Source organism: Haematobia irritans, chromosome 5, assembly GCF_050003625.1.
Source record: "Haematobia irritans isolate KBUSLIRL chromosome 5, ASM5000362v1, whole genome shotgun sequence".
NCBI lineage: Eukaryota > Metazoa > Arthropoda > Insecta > Diptera > Muscidae > Haematobia > Haematobia irritans.
This window is the reverse complement of record NC_134401.1, coordinates 165,751,792-165,768,716: the sequence shown is the minus strand read 5'-3', so window position 1 is coordinate 165,768,716 and position 16,925 is coordinate 165,751,792. Positions and strand designations below refer to the sequence as shown.

Here is a 16,925-nt window from a genome sequence, read left to right as displayed (position 1 = left end):
AAATTAATTTACTGCGGTACCCCATCTGATTCGCTGGCTAATTTGTTTGATAGAACTTTTAAGAGAATTCCATTAGCTCATTAAATTAACGCGTGAAGCACGTATAGGCTACGACCATGTTCATTTGTGATAGATAGAACATCTGATTGATGATAATTTAATTGCATTTAAGAACAGAGGAACATTTTAAAAAACAAAAACGACATAGATAAGCATACTGAAAGCCAAACAATCAGTCTGTCCGTCAGTCAGTCAGCCACCATCCATCCAATCACACCAGCATGACACCAATGGAACAATTGAAGTTATTCACCTGTAATTGGGTCAATAATATTGGCAACATGGCAAATGGCAGGCCAGAATTATGGTGGTAGTGTTCATGATAATTCTTACTTACTTACCCCAGTCAATTTTAAAAATATTCAACTTCAAAACAATAAGCGTTTACCTCGACTAGGGCAAAATAATTAATGCGTGTTTGCTTGTAACTGAAAGTGTTTTACTTTCTTAGGAACCCCATTGGGAAGACATAGTGTGAATATACAATTTTGTGGGAATATTCTTGTCAAAGCTAAGACAAATAAAATTATGATTATTTGCCGACATTCTTATCACACCACTATGGCAATGGGAACCAATGATATCCCCATTGAATACGAAGACATTGTCATCCACCATATAGTCCTGACTTGGCACCGAATGATTTCTTTTTATTCTCAAACGTAAAAAACTGAGAGGTCCATGTTTTTTGGACCAATGCAAAAAAATTTGAAGTTTTTCGGGACCTACAGAAGCAGTTGAGAAGTGTTTCGGCACCTAAAGAAGCGTTAGATACGTTTAGAATTCATGCTTTGAAGATACCTCAATTAGAGTGGCAAAAGTTTTTCGACAATTGATTCAAACGCATGCAAACTTGTATAGACCGTAGGTTAGGTTAGGTCATGTGGCAGCCCGATGTATCAGGCTCGTTTAGACTATTCAGTATATTGTGATACCACATTGGTGAACTTCTCTCTTATCACTGAGTGCTGCCCGATTCCATGTTAAGTTCAATGACAAAGGACCTCCTTTTTATAGCCGAGTCCGAACGGCGTACCACATTGCAGTGAAACCACTTAGAGAAACTTTGAAACCCTCAGCAATGTCACCAGCATTACTGAGATGGGGTAATACACCGCTGAAAAACTTTTTGGTGTTCGGTCGAAGCAGGAATCGAACCCACGACCTTGTGTATGCAAGGCGGGCATGCTAATCATTTCACCACACCGAAAGAATTTTCTTCGTAAAAAGAACGAAAAATTTCGTTAAAAGTACGAAATTTGTCATTGTTTTACAACCAAAGAAACTTTTCATTAAAAGTACGAAATATTTCGTACTTTTTACGAAGAAAAGTTCTTCCAAAATTTTCGTAGTTTGTAAGAAAAAAATTCGTACTTTTTATGAAGAATCTTCGTACTTTTTATGAAAAATCTTAGTACTTTTTATGAAACAATTTCGTTCTTTTTATGAAAATGTTTCGTACTTTTTATGAAAAATTTTCGTAGTTTTTATGAAAAATGTTCGTACTTTTTATGAAAAACTTTCGTACTTTTTTCTGAAAAATGTTCGAGCTTTAAAAAATAAAAATTTATAGTCGACAGTGCATTTGGTTGTAGTTGCAAGTGTGAAAAATGACATCACTACTTTACATCTTAAGTTTTTGAATAATTTTTAGTTTTATTGCTTCACTTTTATTCATAGCGCGCTATCACCCAAATGAGAAGTAACATAGACTTGCATAAAAAATAGAATAAAGGAATACACTCAAGCACATTATAAAAGACAATTTAATGCCGCGAACGGAAATTTTACAACTTCAATGAAACTTCTTCGTTATTTCAAAGAAAATGTTTCGTGCTTTTTATGAAGAAATTTTAACGCAGACTGTTTCGTAAAATATTCGTAAAAACTTCTTCACAAAATTCATGAAATGTTAAGAAAGTTTCGTTAAAAGTAAGAACTTTTTACGAAGAAAAGTTAATGTAGAATGTTTCGTAGAAGTTTCGTATATTCGTAAAATGTTCTTCGTAAAATTTACGAAAATGAATGAAAATTTCGTTATTTTAATGAAGAATTCAGGAAGAATAGTTAATGAAGAATTCTTCGTAAAATTAACGAAGAGAATTCTTTCGGTGCACGGTGGCTCCCCGTAATGGGGAATATTTTGAAAACCACTAAAGCGATTTTTGATAATAAAAATTTTTTTCTTATCCCAATATATAAAAGGCAACCCTCGTAATCGCTTTATATTTTTTTGCATTTCGTTAGGTATAACTTTTTTACGAATTATATCACTGGTGTTATTGTTTAGTTTGCTGTTTATGTGTTAGAATGACATGGTGATATAGTTTGAGAATCATTGGGAGGGGCGTTGATTTCAAGAGAGTATGGGCAGAGATTACGAAATACAAGAGAAAGAAAATTACTCTTCTAGAAAGAAAACAAATGTCAACCAAGGTTGTCAATAAAATTTCAAGAAAAATCGTCATTTTTTTCGAAAAATCGGCAAGAAGCGGCAATTTAAACAATAAGAAAATAAAACAATTTTTTTTTTTGGGTAAAAACAAACAAAAAATATTTATTTCATATACAAAACAGAATTGATGTGCAAAATTATGTATTTCAATAAAAAAAAAAAAAAAACATAACGAAGTCAGTTTTGTATAAAAATAACGTTAAAATAAAAAGTACTCCACATTTTATTTTCGAAAAAAATTTCCCAAAACTTTTCAACTTTATTTCAATATTTTAAAAAAGTTCTTTGAAATTTAAAAAGGGAGTTAACCTAAACTATGTGTCTAAAGAACGGAGCTAATATCGTCATTTTCCGGATTTGCCAATTTTTTGAGTAAAAAATCGTAAAAATGCCGATAAATCGGCAAATTTGGCAGCCCTGATATCAACCGTAAAGCACAATGGCCGCAAACCACAAGTTGTTCCACAAATATTTCTTTTGAAGAGCTGATGGAAGATGGGGGAAGAAGTGGAAACGATGGGGGAACCGTGATTTCCCATCAATTCCATTTCCGATTAAGTTCTTTTGGACCAGTCTTAGAAAATACGTTATTTGGCGGTTTAAAGCCAAAATTTAAATTTTAGACAATTAACATAAATGTCGCAAAACAGAATAGAAAATAGAAAAAGTAAAAAATCAAATGAAAATAAAACTAAAAAATTACATACTGGGGATTTGAACCTGTGTCTGTTCACTTGGTGTTTTATTACGATGATATCACAGACATTTGAATTGACGTTTCGACGCTCTGTGTTCAATGGCGTTTCGGGCTAAGTGTGCTAAGAAATTTTGTTATGGTGCCAACGACCCAGATTCAACCCCCGGTCGGAGCAAAAAAGTTTTTCAAATTGTAAAAATTTGGTTATATTCTAATTAAAAGTTTAATAAAAATAAAAAGTGAAATTGGCGACAAAATATTTTATTTTTTTAAATTTCTTTATCCAAATGAACTTCCAAAGTACAACTTCTAAAGTAATACAAAGGATACGAAAATGAAGTACTTCCATCCTATGACAAGTCCAAGTTTGCACTACTTCCGGATCCCAAGCACGGTTGCGATAGTTGGTAGAATTCTACCAAAAATGGTAAATTTTTTACTGTTTGTTGGATAGCTAGAATTCTTTGGTAGATTTTGCAAAATATTCCTTTTGATCTAAGAGGTATTTCAATTTTTTATAGAAACAAAATTTTGACAAAATTTTCCATAGGAATAAAATTTTGACAAAATTTTCCATAGGAATAAACTTCTGACTAAATTTTCTATAGGAATAAATGTTGACAAAATTTTCTATAGGAATAAAATTTTGACAAAATTTTCTATAGGAATAAAATTTTGACAAAATTTTCTATACGAATAAACTTTTCACAAAATTTTTTATAGGAACAAAATTTTAACAAAGTTTTCTATAGAAGTAAAATTTTTGGAAAATGTACTATAGGAATAAAATTTTGATAAAATTTTCTATAGGAATAAAATTTTGACAAAATTTTCTATAGGAATAAAATTTTGACAAAAATTTCTACAGGAATAACATTTTAACAAAATTTTCTATAGAAGTAAAAATTTGGGAAAATTCCGTATAGAAATAAAATTTTGACAAAATTTTCTATAGGAATAAAATTTTAACAAAATTCCCTATAGAAATAAAATTTTAACAAAATTCCCTAAAGAAATAAAATTTTGGGAAAATTTTCTATAGGAATAAAATTTTGACAAAATTTTCTATAAGAATAAAATGTTGACAAAATTTTCCATAGGAATGACATTTTGACAAAATACTCTATAGGAATAAAATTTTGACAAAATTTACTAAAGGAATTTTAACAAAATTTTAACAAAATTTTCTATAGAAGCAAAAATTTGGGAAAATTCCATATAGAAATACAATTTTGGGAAAATTTTCTATATGAATAAAATTTTGACAAAATTTTCCATAGGAATAACATTTTGACAAAATTCTCTATAGGAATAAAATTTTGACAAAATTTACTATAGGAATAAAATTTTGACAAAATTTCTAAAGGAATAAAATTTTAACAAAATTTTCAATAGAAATAAACATTTGGAAAATTCCCTATAGAAATAAAATTTTAACAAAATTTTCTATAGAAGTAAAAATTTGGGAAAATTCCATATAGAAATACAATTTTGACAAAATTTTCTATAGGAATAAAATTTTAACAAAATTTTCTATAGAAGCAAAAATTGGGCAAAATTCCCTATAGAAATAAAATTTTGGGAAAATTTTCTATAGGAATATTTTGACGAAATTTTCTATAGGAATAAAATTTTAACAAAATTTTCTATAGCAATAAAATTTTAACAAAATTTACTATAGGAATAAAATTTTGATAAAATTTTCTATATGAATAAAATTTTGACATAATTTTATTCATATAGAAATAAAACTTTGCAAGTGTTTCTTCAATTGTTGTTCTTACTTCAATGTTAAATTAATTACTCAAAATCACGTAATATGCAGCTAAAAAAATTCCCCCTGGATTTTCCTTTTGTTGAAAAACAAAAACGCACACACAAAATTCAATTAAAGTGTGTTCTCTCCCCCAATAGAGATTTTGTTAAAACCGTTTTACAAGGACTGCCTCGATTGCAGGGAATAAATGAATTAGCGGACTACCATTACCTACCCCATCAGCTGTTTGCATGCAGTAGGGTTATTTTTGCTTTGCCTGGCCATTTAATGCAAAACTTAATATCAAAGGAGCATAAAATTCGCCCATTTGGTATCTTTGTGCCTTTGGCGATTTGTTCATGCACGGAGGTAACTTACTCATGGAAATGATTACTCATTGAATTTTGTGTGTGGCCAACAATATCGTCAGTATTCTCATGTGTATACTCTTTTTAGGGTCTGTGCCATGGTTATGGGGAAAATATCGAATATCAGATGTTTAAGGTGGTGGATTCTGGTTATTATGGTCTTGAGATTGTGGTTGTGCTTGTACATACGCTAAGGTTTACCTCATTTGGTATTCATGAAATTGTGAGGCAATTGGAACATTGTGTTTTGTTTTGCCTGGATGACTTACAAGGACATTCTATTAATTATACTAGCATGTTATAGGTATTAATTTGATATTGCTGGTCTAAAGCTATATCTATGAAATTAAGTTTTGGATTTTTTCCTTCGTAAAAAATGTGAAAAGGGTTGACATTTGATATTCTATAGACTTCCGTGCTTTAGTCATACTCATTCTCTCTCTATCTCTCTCTTCCGTCTCAGCATTGAAGATTATTCTAAAGCAACTAACAGAATTCTGGTAATTAAAATAATAACATAACTATGCTATTCAACATTAAGTCATTTGTTCTGTGGTGTTTATTACATTACTTAGTGGACACGTGTGCTTTATAGGAATTGATCGCCAGTTTTTTTAGAATTTATTTGTTTTTTTTTTTTATGGTTGTTTTTTACCATGGTAACCATGTTATAGTGCACCTGTTTAATTATTTTTCTATAGATCCCATAGACATATATTTAAAGGGTCAAAGAAAATGAATTAGTGACCAATAAAAACACCTGCCATTGCCAATGAATCAATAAAGTTGCATTTATGGATTTTGGAAATACTGTACTGATACATCATTGTGAGCTTTGCTACCACATGCGAGCTAGGCTTAAACTGGGGAGTGTAGAGAATTGGAAGTTAAATTTACATAATTAAACCTTTTTTAGTTTTTTTTTAAAGGAATACCGATTTGATCAAATAGAAATATTATTTGATTTTAAGGATCAGAAATTCTGTAAGGCCTAGGATAAGGTGGGAAAACTAAATACACACACTCAAAAATAAAAGATTTTGACATTCTTTTAAGGATTTTGGTATTGATTCCGAGCCGAAGATATGGCTTCTTTTAAATAGGTCTTGCAGTCTAAAGGGCCTTGCCCAAATCAATTTGACAAACATACGTTTCCTCAGATGGATAAGCTACTCTTTAAATCAGGGCTCTATAAAATTAAAATTAAGATACGGACCGGAGGTATCTAATTTTCATTTTCTTTTTGCGATATATTAAAAAAGTTATTCATGCACATATAAATGTCAGTTTAAAAATTGTTTTTTAACAGGTACTTCAAAGTAAAAAAAAATAAATCTTATATATCTTATAATCTTCCGTTAAATTTATTTTTTTTTTATTTTAATGCAACCTAAATTTTAGGTCACACAATTTAACAATCCCAGCAAAAAAAGAGCTTCCAAAAAAGTAGTTTGGATTTTACATGGGCTTGTCATAGGACGGAAGTTCTTGATTTTTGGATCCTTTGCCTTGCTTTAGAAGTTGTGCCTTGGAAGTTCATTTGGATGAAGGAATTAAAAAAAAAAATTAAAAAACAATTTTTTCCAATTTCACTTCATTCACTTTTTATCAGTATTCTTTGTTACACTTTTAGTTTCTTTTTTTAAATATTTTTCGAAAAAAAAAATTTTTTGTTGTTATACATCGTTTTGTTATTTTCGGCAATTTTTTTATATAAACATATTTTCCCATTAAAAATCAAAAAAAATAATAAAAATAAAAGAATAAAAATTATCGTAATTTGCAAAACCTATTTTCATATTTTCCCATTAAAAATCAAAAAAATAAAAATAAAAATAAAAGAATAAAAATGATCGTAATTTGCAAATCCTTTTCAAAGTAAAACAATCAAACGGCACAGGTTCAAATCCCAGCGGGGATGAATATTTTTATTTTGTTTTTTAAGTTTTTGTTGATTTTCTATTCTTTTTGCGAAATTTAAAAAAAAAAACTTAAATTTTCACTTAAGACGGCCTAGGTTAGGTTATGTGGCATCCCGATGTATCAGGCTCACTTAGACTATTCAGTCCATTGTGATACCACAGTGGTGAACTTCTCTCTTATCACTGAGTGCTGCCCGATTCAATGTTAAGCTCAATGACAAGGGACCTCCTTTTTATAGCCGAGTCCGAACGGCGTTCCACATTCCAGTGAAACCACTTAGAGAAGCTTTGAAACCCTCAGAAATGTCACCAGCATTACTGAGGTGGGATAATCCACCGCTGAAAAACTTTTTGGTGTTCGGTCATAGCAGGAATCGAACCCACGACCTTGTGTATGCAAGGCGGGCATGCTAACCATTGCACCACGGTGGCTGAGACGGCCTAATTCGGTTGAAAATTTGAAAGGGGGTCCCGGGGTGCGCTGTAAGGTGCGCCACAAGGACTGCATCGAAAGTTGAAGATATTCGGTAGGAGATCTCGGGATGCGCTTTAAAAGAAATGTTTGTTCCTATTTTTTTCCGGGGATATTAAGGTGCAAATTGTGTGATCTAAAATTTGGATTGCATAATCTTTCATATTAGGTCAATATTTTTTTTAGTGCACTCCAAAAAAGTTTACTTGAATTTTTTAATTTTAAATTTTTTGGTATTGATTCCAAACCCAAGATGCGTTATCTTTAAACGAAGCTGTGCTGCTTGAAATCTAAGTTATCCAAAATTAGGATACTGATTTCATTTTCGTTTTGCGTTAAATTAAATTAATACAAATAAATGTCGGTTTAAAAATCTAAAATTTAACACATAATTCATTTTAAAAAGGTTTTATTAATTAAAAAAAACATTAAACCAAAATTCCTTAAAATAAGTCTTTGTCTTGCAGCTTTTTTACCATTAATTCAAACATGCAATATTTTATTTAATTTAAAATTATTTCTTTAACGTATATTCGCAGGATGGCGCTTAAACAGTTTAAAAAAAGTTGGTTGGCTAAACTTGCACTAATGGAGCTTCATGAAAATGAGGGTAAGTAAAAATTTGTTTCTTTAAGTTAAAAAAAATTGGCCTTACTTCAAAGACATTTGACTTAACGAAACATTGCAAAGCTTTGTCCCAAATTTATTTAAAATATATTTTATGCGGCAAAAATGTGTTCATCGCCAACAATAACATTTTACTATTGAAACATGTTTGGGGTGATCATATTCCTTCTCTACATGTATGAAATAAATGTCCTTTATTATGAAGAAATTTGTCCTTAATATTGGGTAAATTATACATCCTTCATATTAGGTGAATATCAGGCCAATTTCAATGTTTTCTCTATTTTTTCAGTGTATGGTGGAACTTAGCAATTGCAATATTTGGGTTTTGGTCTTTATATTTAATTTCTCTTGCAGGAATTTTTGTGTTAAAAATTTTCACTTCACTTGCCAATTACAACATTAAAAATAATTAAAAATATATATATAAGTACACAACATCTACTAACCTTGTATGTTGTATGCTAAAAATAACAACCAACATGTGTTTGCTGTTGTCCAGAAATATATCCCCAAAAACCCCTTAAACAAAATAATTAGTGCTGCGGTTCTTGATGTTGCTGCTGCTACTGGTTTCGGTAAAAAGAACAAAGAAACCTTCAAATAATCCAAAAAACTTTAACACTTTCGTTTTGTTTTATTTTATTTTCATCCATATGGGTTTTTCTTTTATAAGTATTGCGGTTTTATTTTCTTGTTAATGAAATGTAAAGTTGTTGTTGTTGTATGTTTTGATTAATATACATACGTAAAAAAATATGTTTATGTTATATTTTATTGTAAAAATATGTTTATGGTTAATATAAAAATTTTAATATTCAAAATTCGTTACTTTTTTATGACCAGAGTTTTATTTTTCACTGGTTTTTCTTTTCACTTGTGCTAATAAAAAGAAGCATTTTCAAAGGCGATAACAACAAAGACAAGGCATATCACTCACATTCAAACACAAACGTACACACTAGGTACACGCATTAAACCCCAAATAATAACAATAACAACCACACACGGAATATCAACACATTTCGTTTGTTTTTGTTGTAGACAAAATGACGACTACGACAAATTGGTAATTTAATAAAACCACCGTTGCCTGCCTTTTCTTAAAGAGATGGATGCAAGAAATACCAACCAACCAGAGAGACATGCACGCACGCACGCTCTACTGACCCATAGTTGGGTATAGGGAAATATGTATGTAGCTTTTATTGGTCCAACAGGTTTCCCGGATATAAATTCGCACGTTTTCCCAGCCAAATTTCGATGGAATTTTTTTTCTCACGCTTGGTTTTTTAGGTAATAAAATGGTCAATGAAAACCAAACAAAGGCTTTCGACTGTCTCAGAGATATCGAGAGAGGAAGGAATGAGTGAGTGATATAAACGAGACCACACACAACCAAGGCAGACAACGGCTAACGTCTGTAACTAGTGTGGTGTGGTAATTCTTTTGATATCAACTAACGCACAGAATTGAAATAAAACGCACGTTCTCTTTTACGTTTTTGGTTTGCTATAGTTAATACTTAAATTAAATTGCACGACCGACAAAAAAAAACAACACAAATTAAAACCAAATGCTTTGCTCTTCTTTTTGTTCTGTAATCGTTTCAATTCAATTTCCGCTTCAACGGCTTTTCGGGTTTATATCATTTTATTTTGTTTGTTTTTTTATTATTCTTGTTGTTGTTGTCGTAATCACAATACGTTGTCATTTGGCAAAACAACATTAAATTATATCCTCATAACAATAACAACAAACAGAAATTTAGAGAGGATAGATGAATAACAGGCAGACAGCAGCTGTTGGTGTCGTTTCGTTGCTTTATTCTTTTGAGCCTAGCAATTTTACGCACTTCACGGCCTCACACGTTTCTTTTGGCTGATTGCAATTTAAATTTAAATTTGATTTTTTTTCTATTTCTCATCACTTTACTTATGGGGGATATTTTATTTTATGTGCTGTTTGGAGCTTTACCTTAACAGCCACAATAGCAGTTACGTTGTCATGTTCGGTTATGCTATATTTTACATATGTACGTATGTTTTTATAGAGACAAAGGAAAGCAACGAATTTTACACTGTTTTATCGGTTAGTCTTCTTATTGTTGTATTCTATGCTTTTAAGCCTTCATGTGATATTTCTTCCTCTTTGAATTTCTTCCTTTTTTTGTTTTGTTGTTATTGTATCAACACGCTACGACCAAACGACGTACATTTCGTTTTAGATTTTCTTCGTTCGTTCATTCATTTACTCCGCTTGTACTTTGATTGCGACCGAAGGTATGAACGCGAATGATTGTCGAAACAAATGTTGCGTTGCTTGTATGTGCTTGACTGCTTGAGCTTGTCTGCCTGCTCGATAGATGGGGATAGTGGTAACGGCTGTCGCGTCAGCCGGCTCAGTTTGTTGTGTGCATTGTCTCTTGAATTTTTGTCCGTCTCTCCCTAGCGTTGTCGCTTGTATTGTTTTGAGTTAAGCTTTGTGTTGTTTGTTTGGGCTGTTGAATGGATGAATGGGAATGAAATGGTCAAATGATACAATATTTGAGGGCTGGGGCAGAGGGGAATTAGTTGTCGCCTGTGTTATTGTCGTTTGTTAGTACAGTGGTTTGCACAATCTTAAAATGCAATCGAAAACAATTGTACTTAGGTAGACGGAGCCACCGTGGTGCAATGGTTAGCATGCCCGCCTTGCATATACAAGGTCGTGGGTTCGATTCCTGCTACGACCGAACACCAAAAAGTTTTTCAGCAGTGGATTATCCCACCTCAGCAATGCTGGTGACATTTCTGAGGGTTTCAAAGCTTCTCTAAGTGGTTTCACTGGAATCTGGAACGCCGTTCGGACTCGGCTAGAAAAACGAGGTCCCTTGTCATTGAGCTTAACATGGAATCGGGCAGCACTCAGTGATAAGAGAGAAGTTCACCACTGTGGTATCACAATGGACTGAATAGTCTAAGTGAGCCTGATACTAGAGGTCTGCATCGAATAACTGTTCACTACATGTATGCAATTCGCTGTCGAATATAGTACATACACTGTCTTTCTCTCAGAGCGCAAGTAGTGAAGTGAAGAGAACTCTTGCTTGTCAAATACCACCAAGTACTTATCCCAAACAATATGTGTTCCGAAAAAAAAATGAACAATAAAAATGTAAGTACTTGAGAAAAAGTACAACAAGTATTCTCTTCACTTCACGTGGTACCACAAGTATTTCTCAGTTATGTGCGAAGTAAAACTTTCCATTATTATTAATCATAGATATGTATGTATATCACATATTTCATATATTTATGTATGTCACACACTTACCTTAACATTTGCCGTTCTTTATAACAAACCAAAACATATATTATGGAGAGTAACTGTTTTTTTGTATTTCTGAAACTGCACGTGGTACATGGAGTACTCTATGAAGTTTTGTTCTCGCAACATACTCGACGTGATCACTCTAAGTACACTTCTATAAGAGAGAAAGAGGAATATGTGTTTGTTGGTAGTGAAGACATCAGAGTAGCAACAAGAAGTTACTCGTGGCTTTTGGTGTTCATCAAAATGTGTACCAATTGTTTTGCGACTCTCTCAAATAGATGTACTCATGTAGCAAGTACACGTGTACTCTGCATTTACAAATGGAATTGTGCAGACCTCTACCTGATACATCGGGCTGCCACATAACCTAACCTAACCTAGGTTCGATAACAAAATATAACCTTATGGTGAGACTATTACTGATGATATACAATGAAATCTCTCAGAACCCTCTTTGAGATTCGGAGTAAATCGCGAAGTTTTCATAGCTTACAGAACCACTGTGCTACCGATGCTCTCTTTTAAAGTTTTTTTCTCCATCAATAGCATGGTGTCAAATGCATATTGGTTTGGTTATTGCTTGTTTGTTTGTATCGTTGATATTAGCAACAGAGCAACAAAACTAACAACACAACAGCTGCAACAACAAAAACGTGTATGAACTCTAGTTCAATTTGGTAAAAAGTGGGGTGGGACATGGTATGTATAAGTGGCGGTCGATGGTCTGATGTTCGAAGTTTAACTCTAATTTTTTTCGTGTCCGATCATTAAATCAACAGGCCAACCTATAGCAACAACAACAACGATAACCATAAAACGTCGTTTTTATTCTGCTCAAACAGAAGGGTGATGAATGGTTCTCCACCTCTTGCACTCACTCTCTCTCCCTCTCTTATTTAATTGTAGATGAATATCTGACAGCTGTAAGCTTGACGTTGGACTTTTGAATATAGTATACGCATTTTTAGTTATGCTATGCTTGAAGTTTATGATGTTAGAGTCAGCTGATCATTGATGAATTCGTGTTTTGTTGTCAAATTAGGGACATCACTTTAAATGTAGAACCAATCAATTGTATACAACGTTGATAGTAATAAAGAGAAATATGAGAATAAAATTTATTATTAATACTGGAGATTTTAAATAGGAAATGCAAAAGTTGTTGGTTTGTTGCGCCGAAAATATTTTTTGAAAATTCTAATTATATTGCTTCAATTGCGAAATTGATAGTATCATGGAGATTTTAAATAGGAAATGCAAAAGTTGTTGGTTTGTTATACAGAAAATAGTCTTTTTTTTGAAAATTCTAATTACTTCAATTGCGAAATTGATAGTATCAATATAATTGAAAATAATTATAGTTTTAAGTTTTGTCAAAACTTTATTTCTATAGAAAATTTTATCAAAATTTTATTTCTATAAAAATTTTTTCAGATTTTTATTTCTATAAAAAATTTGTCAAATTTTATTTCTACAGAAATTTTTGTCCACATTTTATTTCTACTGAATTTTTTTCAAAATTTTATTACTACTGAAAATTTTTCAAAATTTTATTTCTATTAACAATTTTATTTCTATAGAAAATTTTGTAAAAACTCTAGTTCTATAAATAATTTTGTCAAAATTTTATTTCTACTTAAAATTATATTTCTATAGTATATATTTTATTTCTGTAGAAAATTTTGTCCAAATTTTATTTCTATAGAAAATTTTGTCAAAATTTGATGTCTATAGAAAATTTTGTGAGAATTGCATTTCAATAGAAAATTTTGTCAAAATTTTATTTCCAAAGAAATAATATTTCAAATCGACAAATCGAATAACCTTTATGCCATCCGGTTCAATTACTTCAATTGCGAAATTGATAGTATCAATATAATTGAAAATAATTATAGTTTTAAATTTTGTCAAAACTTTATTTCTATAGAAAATTTTGTCAAAATTTTATTTCTATAGAAACTATTGTTAAAATTTTATTTATATAGAAAATTTTGTCAAAATTTTATTTCTACTGAAAATTGTATTTCTATAGAAAATCTTGTGAAAATTTTAATCCTATAAAAAACTTTTTCAAAAGTTTATTTCTATAGAAAAAATTGTCAAAATTTTATATTTATACAAATATTTGTCAAAACTTTATTTCCCTAAAAAATTTTGTCAAAATTTTATTTCAATAAAAAATTTCTCTGATTTTTATTTCTACAAAAAATTTTGTCAAATTTTATTTCTACAGAAATTTTTGTCCAAATCTTATTTCTACTGAAAGTTTTTTCAAAATTTTATTACTACTGAGCATTTTTCAAAATGTTATCTCTATTAAAAAATTTATTTCTATAGAAAATTTTGTAAAAACTCTAGTTCTATAAATAATTTTGTCAACATTTTATTTCTACAGAAAATTTTGTCAAAATTTTATTTCTATACAAATTTTTATTTTTATAGAAAATTTTGTCAAAATTTTATTTCTAGAGAAAATTTTTTCAAAATTTTGTTTCTATAGAAAAATGTTTGCAAAATTTTATTTCTATAGCAAAAAATTGCCAAAATTTTATTTCTATAGATAATTTTGTCAAAAGTTTATTTCTATAGAAAAATTTGTCAAAATTTTATTTCTATAGAAAATTTTGTCAAACATTTATTTCTATAGAAAATTTTGTCAAAATTTCATTTCTAGTAGAAAACCAGACAGCAAAGTAACAAGACATCGGATAAAATCCTTGAAAACGGTCTGACGAAGTCAACCGAAATATCGGAAAATAAAAAGCTAGAAACCAACAATTTCGAGTTTAATTTATAGACCTACAGCCGAGATTATGAGATAAAAATCATAAAATTTCATTTCTATAGAAAATTTTGTCAAAATTTTATTTCCAAAGAAATAATATTTCAAATCGACAAATCGAATAACCTCTATGACATTCGTTACAATGTTCCCAATGGGTTAATCCGCTTTCGGGCTCTATTTACAAAAATGTCCTTCATAGTCACTTAATATAGCGTTTGTTTAATATTTATCTCAAAATGGGGACATATTATAAATATGTCATATTTTCCATGGTAAAAAAATATTTGTAGAAAAATTCTTACCCTTTGGCAAAAACGCAGTTATCCCAAGTCTGATTAGCCAGACGATCACCAAACAAATGGTTACATATTTGAAATCTGTTTAATTAGCAAAAGCTTAAGTAAAATCATCAGTCAGTGTGGTTTTTGTCGTTTTTTTTTCTTAAACTTCATAAATTATCTTCAATCATCGGGGCGGGTGGGGAAGTAAACCGAACGACCAAACCTTCCTTGGATTCTGGTAGCAGACTTTTTTGCTGGGGTTAGTAAGAGTGCTCATTCGCACACATTCTTTACCCCCCAAAGAAATAAATGAAGTCTTGGGGTAAAACCATTAATAACGAATCATCCTAAATTAATTTGTTGTACATTTACTACGTTCTACTGCTGTGTTTTTCTCTTCAACAAAATATTTAACAAATGATAGCAAAAAGTCAACAACCTGTACACCACTCCGACAACGAGATAACGCTGAGATTCGAGCAGTAGACCAGTCATTCATTTCCAATGAGCCAATACTCACAATCATGATTGGATGAAAGCAACAGCAAAAAGGAAGAAGAAATTTTAAGGCATCATATTCGCAAAGAACTTTGTAATAATCGCTTTATGGTCATACATAGGGCCGTAGCTACTGTAATTGTATTTTTTTTAAATGATATCTGGCGATTAAAAAATTTATGGAAGGAAGAATGCCCAAAACAACTGAATTTGACACATTTTTATTTTGACACAATTTCATTTCTTTAGAAAATGTTTTCGAAATTCTGTTTTTGGAGAAAATTTTGTCAAACATTTAATCCGATATAAAATTTTGTCAAATTTTATTTCTATAGACATTTTTTCAAAATTTTATTTTTATAGAAAATTTTGTCAAAATTTTATTTCTATAGAAAATTTTGTCAAAAATTTTATTTCTATAGAAAATTTTGTCAAAGTTTTATTTGTATAGAAAATTTTGTCAAAATTTTATTTCTATAGAAACTTTTGTCAAAATTTTATTTCTATAGAAAATTGTGTCAAAATTTTATGTCTATAGAAAAATTTGTCAAAATTTTATTTCTATAGAAAATTTAGTCAAAATTTTATTTCTATAGAAAAGTTTGTCAAAATTATATTTCTATCGAAAATTTTGTCAACATTTTATTTCTATAAAAAAATTTTGTCAAAATTATATTTCTATAGAAAATTTTGTCAAAATTTTATTTGTATGAACAATTTTGTCAAAAATTTTATTTCTATAGAAAATTGTGTCAAAACTTTATGTCTATAGAAAATTTTGTCAAAATTTTATTTCTACAGAAAATTTAGTCATAATTTTATTTGTATAGAAAATTGTGTCAAAATTTTATTTCTATAGAAAATTGTGTCAAAATTTTATGTCTATAGAAAATTTTGTAAAAATTTTATTTGTATGGAAAATTTTGACAAAATTTTATTTCTATAGAAAATTTTGTCAAAAATTGTATTTCTATAGAAAATTGTGTCAAAACTTTATGTCTATAGAAAATTTTATTTCTATAGAAAAATTAGTCAAAATTTTATTTTTATAGAAAATTTTGTCAAAATTTTATTTCTATAGAAAAAAATTTTATGTCTATAGAAAATTTTGTCAAAATTTTATTTCTATAGAAAATTTAGTCAAAATTTTATTTCTATAGAAAATTGTGTCAAAAATTTTATTTCTATAAAAAATTTTGTCAAAATTTTATTTCTATAGAAAATTTAGTCAAAATTTTATTTCTATAGAAAATTGTGTCAAAACTTTATGTCTATAGAAAATTTTATTTCTATAGAAAAATTAGTCAAAATTTTATTTCTATAGAAAATTTTGTCAAAATTTTATTTCTATAGAAAAAAATTTATGTCTATAGAAAATTTTGTCAAAATTTTATTTGTATGGAAAATTTTGACAAAATTTTATTTCTATAGAAAATTTTGTCAAAAATTTTATTTCTATAGAAAATTTTGTCAAAATTTTATTTCTATAGAAAATTGTGTCAAAATTTTATGTCCATAGAAAATTTTGTCAAAATTTTATTTGTATGGAAAATTTTGTAAAAAATTTTATTTCTATAGAAAATTTTGTCAAAAATTTTATTTCTATAGAAAATTGTATCAAAATTTTATGTCTATAGAAAATTTTGTCAAAATTTTATTTCGATAGAAAATTTAGTCAACATTTTATTT

General features: G+C 29.5%; 1 protein-coding gene across 6 annotated transcripts in view; it reads right to left on the bottom strand.

Annotated features, from left to right (window-relative positions):
• The window catches only part of M7BP (Myosin-7a binding protein), a 229,492-nt gene extending 218,848 nt beyond the window's left edge, over positions 1-10,644 (bottom strand). For 2 of the 6 annotated variants that reach the window (XM_075311230.1, XM_075311228.1), the window contains exon 1: positions 8,807-10,633. The gene's annotated coding sequence lies outside the window, so the exon portion shown is untranslated. Of the gene's footprint in view, positions 1-8,806 lie in introns of all 6 variants that reach the window. The other 4 variants (XM_075311229.1, XM_075311231.1, XM_075311227.1 and 1 more) reach the window with 4 other exon arrangements.
• Between the last annotated feature and the right edge of the window lie 6,281 nt (positions 10,645-16,925).